At 41.2% G+C, this 6,293-nt stretch overlaps 1 long non-coding RNA gene across 3 annotated transcripts; it reads left to right on the forward strand.

Annotated features, from left to right (window-relative positions):
- The first annotated feature begins 3,255 nt into the window (after window positions 1-3,255).
- LOC310898052 lies at window positions 3,256-5,823 on the forward strand. 3 transcript variants are annotated; one of them, XR_014582921.1, is made up of 4 exons: window positions 3,256-3,936; window positions 4,011-4,097; window positions 4,352-4,453; window positions 5,304-5,823. It is a non-coding gene; the product is annotated as an uncharacterized lncRNA (long non-coding RNA). The 3 variants fall into 3 exon arrangements; XR_014582922.1 differs by lacking the exon at window positions 4,011-4,097 and having other exon boundaries at window positions 3,573-3,774; window positions 3,865-3,936; XR_014582923.1 differs by lacking the exon at window positions 4,011-4,097 and having other exon boundaries at window positions 3,602-3,936.
- Window positions 5,824-6,293: the final 470 nt, after the last annotated feature.

The raw sequence follows: 6,293 nt of genomic DNA on the forward strand, positions 1-6,293 counted from the left end.
TCTAAATGTGCATCTAACATAAAATGCTTTGCAGGATAAGTTCAAAGGCACTAAAAATACTTCAGGGGCCAAAGCTATTTCTTGTTACTCTGGGTGGAAAAGTTTCATTTTCCCTCCTCTCTTGTTGCAATCAGTATTGTTCAAGGAAAAAGGCAAGGTCAAAGACAAACAACTGCAGTACAAGGCGGTAGTAACGATCTCCTTTATCACTATTAGTACAACAAAAGTTTTTTTGTCCTTTTCTGATAATGATTATGTGAGATAGTAAGTTATTTTACTCTTATCTAAGTGAAAATTTAATTTTCACTAACTTCAAAACAACCCTTTCTGACCTCATTCTTATGGAAAAGTCTTCAAGGATTTATAGGACTTTCATCTACAGAAATTGAACCAAGATTGTATTAGACAACTGTTCTAAAATGAATAAGGTTCCACATCAGGAACAAAAGCTGTGGGAGTGTTCAAAACTCTCTGGAATTTGGTATATTAGTCTCTGCAGGAGATTTCTGTAACTGTAAAGCTACATATTGATTGCCTACATTATTTTGTAAACTTGTTTTAATATATGTAATACCAGTCTTTGCCCTCTACCTTTCACCATGTCATGCACTTAAATTTTTAAATTTCTAAAGGTTCTTAATGGCTTTAACTGAAACACATGTGTGTGCCAATGGATGTTAAAACATGCTATGAAGTCCTAATCTGATATGCCACTGTATATTCCCATAACTAATACTGTATGTTCTTCATCTTTTCATCCTTTCACTAGAGGGGGAATTTAGACAAGACCTAACCAGGCTGGGTACTCCAGAAAACGAACCATTTACTTGTTTTTTTTTTTTAAGTTGTTATTATCATTACTAGAATTAGGACTGCAAAATGCCAAAATAAGCATGGTAAAAGCATAGGTCTTATAATAACAAGTCAACATTGACTCCAAGAGGATTTAAATCAAAGTGCTTGCAAGGCACTGCCAACTTCAACTGCAGAATTGTGAAAAAGATTTAATTAGCATGGCAGACTGGCAAGACTGGAACTATGTTGGGAAGCAAAAAAAAAAAAAATGTTATTGTAGGTGGTTTCTTTCCAGTATAGCACATGAGAAATATGCTAATAGCCACTCTGATAAACCTACTACCCCCTCCCAAACATAAAGCTACCATTTATAGTGTATTTGGATTTTAAAGTAACCTCCTCTTATTTAGTTTAAATAAGCATGTCTCCTTAGCAACAAATGTCACCTCATTAAAGTCTGTCACTCAGCTTCGCATCTCAATGAAAGATTGAAGTAGGAAGGGGACCATGAAGCAGCTGAAAGTAAATGGGAAAAAATGCGAGGAATGTCAAGGGCCCTCCAGGAATATCAGATAAGAGAAGTAATTGAAAAATGAGCTCATTAAAAGAATAAAAATATATTCAAGTGCTGTCGTTTAGGACTGAACATAAACCTGGACTTTTCATTCTCTTGCATTTATCATGGTATCTTAAAGTGCATTTTTGTTTGTTTGTTTGTTTGTTTCTTAGTCTTCTCAGAAAGAAAAAACAGGATATAAATAATTTATTTTAAGTAATGAGTTTAAAATCATCCTGAGATTTTGAGGTAAGAAAGTCTCTTAATATTGTTCACTATTCACAAAACAGTGTGGGAAAGTACAAGTTTGGAAAGGAAAGTACCATATCCCTTCATCACAAAAGTAGGATCAAAGGAGAAGTTTTTTTGAAAACACTCAGCAGCTGTTGTAAGTGTTGCTGAAATTTCTTTCAATAAAAGCAGGTTGAGGGGAATACTTATGACTCCATGTAAATCCAGTTTCCTTAGACTTCTCTTAAGCATGAGGATTCAGGATCAACACCACAAACCACTGAAATCCCCATGGAACATGAGTTAGATAGTCACAAAGATTCAGAGGCTCTAACAGGGCTGCTGTGAGGTTTCCTGTGCTTGAAACAGGTGTCAGTTGTAGATGTTCCTGTGCCAGCCTTTTGGGGCAAGTGAAGCTTTTATATCCAGGACTTTCTAAACTTGGTTATGTGAAACAACACCAAATGCAAGGTGGTCTGCACCTCTTCCCTCAGGCTAGGCCAGCTGGTTGAGTGGGTTGTCCAAGCACAGAGCATCCTCATGGCAAGGCATGACCAGAAGCAGGACCATGCTGGAGAGAGTGAACCTGTACTGCCATCAGAAACAGAGACTTTTCTAAGTTAATTTCCCAGCCTATGCCTCCATCTAATCTCTCCTTGCTCCAAATGCCTCACAGAATCACAGAATCATCTAGGTGGGAAGAGACCTTCAAGATCACCGAGTCTAATCTCTGACCTAACACTAAAAAGCCCTCCACTAAACCATATCACTAAGCTCTAAATCTAAACATCTTTTAAAGACCTCCAGGGGTGGTGACTCAACCACCTCCCCAGGCAGCCCATTCCAATGCCTAACAACCCTTTTTGTAAAGAAGTTCTTCCTAATATCCAACCTAAACCTCCCCTGGCGCAACTTTAGCCCATTCCCCCTCGTCCTGTCACCAGGCACATGGGAGAATAGACCAACACCCACCTCGCCACAGCCTCCTTTAAGGTACCTGTAGAGAGCGATAAGGTTGCCCCTGAGCCTCCTCTTCTCCAGGCTGAACAAGCCCAGCTCCCTCAGCCGCTCCTCGTAAGACTTGTTCTCCAGACCCCTCACCAGCTTCGTTGCCCTTCTCTGGACTCTCTCGAGCACCTCGATGTCCTTCTTGTAGTGAGGGGCCCAAAACTGAACACAGTACTCGAGGTGCGGCCTCACCAGAGCCGAGTACAGGGGGACAATCACCTCCCTAGACCTGCTGGCCACACCGCTTCTTATGCAAGCCAGGATGCTGTTGGCCTTCTTGGCCACCTGAGCACACTGCTGGCTCATATTCAGCCGACTATCAACCAATACTCCCAGGTCCTTCTCTACCAGGCAGCTTTCTAACTACTCAGACCACTCAGATGGCTTTTCCAACCATCTTCAGACTTCCAGATCTAGAGGAACACTTTGGCTGCCGCCTAAAAGCCATGTCTACATAAGCTCCCCCAAGCCAGCCAATCTTCTTCCCATGACCTGACAGAAAACAGCAATGTAGGCTTGTAACCAAACTAAAGCCAAAACTTTCAGCCCAGTCCTTGACCTGAATAGTGAGTGAGGATCTGGATCCTGGCATTTATATGTGATAGTTTATATGCAGCCGAAGTAAATACCGTAGTCAGAGGTTATGGGGCTAGATTTTGAAAAGCCCTGCATAAAGAAGAGATCTCAGAAAAGCAAATTTAAATAACATTAATGTCAAGAAAAGGAATTCTGATTGCTACATTCTTTATCTGTCATGACTAGACAGGTGAAAATCTATGATAGCAATTTTGTCTTTAAGGTCATTTTCTTTTTTCTTTTATTTATTTATTTTATTTATTTTTATTTATTTTTTTAACAGGCTCTGTACTAATTTTCCTCACAGAATAACTAACAGAAATATGACCCTTGTGCAGCTTTTGTAGTTAATTCATTAGGTCAACTCCAACCACTAAGCCCTTTGTCAGGTTATTTCTACTAGTGATAAGAAGCCAGGTAGATGAGCCTATTCCACAAGGTCTCTTGGCTCTACCGTTGTTAAGTGAAATCTGCCAGGTGTGGATCATTTGACCTTTGCTATATAGGAAGCCTGAGGAGCTATGGGGAGTTGCCTCACTAGGGGAGTTTGAGGCTTGGGTTCTCTGGGGTGCTTTTCTCTTGTGGTGAAATGGACTCAGTGTTCACTAGTAGGTTGCTTTTTCTTTGTGTTTTCTACCTTTTCTGTGAAATAGTTTTAGAGACTCTATGAGCTAGTTACATTGGTGGTGCCTTCTCAGTACAGTAAAACGCTGGTGGTACTACTTCACTGTGAAGCAGTTTGGAAATCATTCAAGTTTAGAATCCAGCAGGTAAATGTTTCTGGGCTCTACGGTTGTTTAACGTTGAGGAGTTTGAGTACTTCCTTCACCTTGTCTGTTTTCAGAGAAATTACTTAGGTGGATTCTAAGCTCCCTTCCCATCCCTTAAAAAAAAACAAAACAAAAAAACTCAGAAGCTCAAGTGCATACAGGTAAGCCTGACTTTGAAGAACATTCTTAAGTATTTGGTAAGATTGAACAACAGGCTGTTTTAAAATAGGTGCCATAATGCGAATTCAAATGTTTCTACTTACCCGAAGGCAAAAGATGTGGATAGATATGGGTGGCATGATAGTTAGTTCCATTAAGTGGAAATAGTGAGAAGGTGCTGTTCATGAAAGAAATGCTGTTTTCACAATATGTAAGTGAAAAGCAGAAGGGAGAAAGTTTCTCCTCTTCCCTACAGGCCTGGGTCTCAGCTGTGGAGGAACTTTCGGAAGAGGACCACCAACTTAAATAAAATTGATCTTCCTCCCCACCTGTACAAATAAGTGTCTCAGCTATCGGAGTAAGCATCCTTCTGTGCAAGGAAAATAACAGACTGGGTACATAGGCAGTGGTGCCACACAGTGGTTTTACCGATGTGATGACGGGGAGGACAGGAGAAAAATAGATGAACAGTCTACCAGGAAAGCTAGATGTACCGGGACGTGAGCTGCAAGGGGGGGGAAAAAAAAAAAAAGGAAAACGGGGTTTTCTGGGAAGATTTCTGCTCCAAATTGGAGTGGGCAGTGCTGGACATAAAGGACATGCAGGTGCTCGAAGAGTCCAGAGAACAGAGACAAAGCTGGTGATGGGTCTGGAGAACAAGGCTTACGAGGAGCGGCTGAGGGAGCTAGGATTGCTCAGCCCCAGAGCTCTGGTCCCCAGAGCAAGCAGTGAACTGTTTATTTAGCTTTGAAGATGCTGGAATGGTCTCTGGCTTGAAAAGATCGTCTTCCCAGCCATTCTCTAAAAATTGTCTCCTAGGACTAAAATCTGAATTTCCTTTCCCTTACATGAACATCCAGAGAGTCATCCTCCCTTCTCAGTTAACTTCCGTGCTGCCTAGTCTAAAGTTTTTTCAGTACTCAGGCACGTACCTCAGATTCTCGTATTGTGAGAGGGATTGCACTCCCGTTATAGAATATGGGAATCCCATTTTTCTGTCTTAAGGGTGAATGGTGTAAGGGACTTATAAATCATTGCAGATTGTGGTTGTTGTCAATTACATTGTAGTTGAATTCATGCAAGTACCTTTTACTGTTTCATCTTCTCTTTCATTTTTTGTCTGGTTACTACTCAGTATTACATATTCAGTTAAATGTCCGAAGAAAACATTTTTTAATTTTAACAACATTTGTTTTTTCTTTCTCTAGGTCTGCCGGTAGCTGACAAGGTATAAAGATATGCTTCTCTTTTTCATTCTTGTGAAGTAGTGCCCATTTAAACTGTGACTGAGGCTCTGCAATGGTGCAAGTGTATCTTACTACTTCAAATTCAGTGATGCAACCTGAGTTTACATCAATTAACTTTCTAGGATTCTACCAATTTAAAGCTTTTGGATAATGACATTTACTTGAAAACATTCCTATAGGTTTATTTTCTTTACTTACATTTGTTTGCCATCTCCATCTCATTCAAAGCAGTCAGGACTGGTTTACTTCTCTCTTCTCTGGAGATTTGCACAAGGAACCATTGTTAGAATCAGAATCCTGATCTAAGAGTATGATGAAAAATGTTGCACTCCAAGTTAGAAATTGGAGAGGAAAATGTTCATGTATACATAAGAATTGTACTCAAACAGCTGATCACACTTTTTCTTACACCTGAACAGATGCTTACACCTTTTAACTTTTAAACCTCAGAAGCAACTGGTAGTTTGCATAAACCCATGCTGACTGGGCCTGATTGCCTGGTTGCCCTACGAGTACTGCATGATGACACTCAAGATCATCTGCTCCATGAGCTTCCCTGGCACTGAGGTCAAACTAACAGGCCTATAGTTTCCTGGGTCAACCTTCCGGCCCTTCTTGTAGATGGGCATCACATTTGCTAGCCGCCAGTCGACTGGGACCTCCCATGGTAGCCAGGACTGCTGATAAATGATGGAAAGTGGCTTGGCCAGCTCCTCTGCCAGTTCTCTCAGCACCCTCGAGTGGATTCCATCAAGCCCCATCAACGTGCATACATCTAAGTGCTGTAGCAGGTCACCAACCGTTTCCTCGTGGATTGTGAGGGCCACGTCCTGCTCCCCATCCCCTTCCACCAGCTCAGGGTACTGGGTATCTAGAGAACAACCGGCCTTGCCGGTAAAGACTGAGGCTTAGAAGGCATTAAGCACCTCAGCCTTTTCCTCATTTCTTGTC

Source organism: Anser anser, assembly GCF_964211835.1.
Source record: "Anser anser genome assembly, chromosome: 3".
Classification (NCBI taxonomy): Eukaryota; Metazoa; Chordata; class Aves; order Anseriformes; family Anatidae; genus Anser; species Anser anser.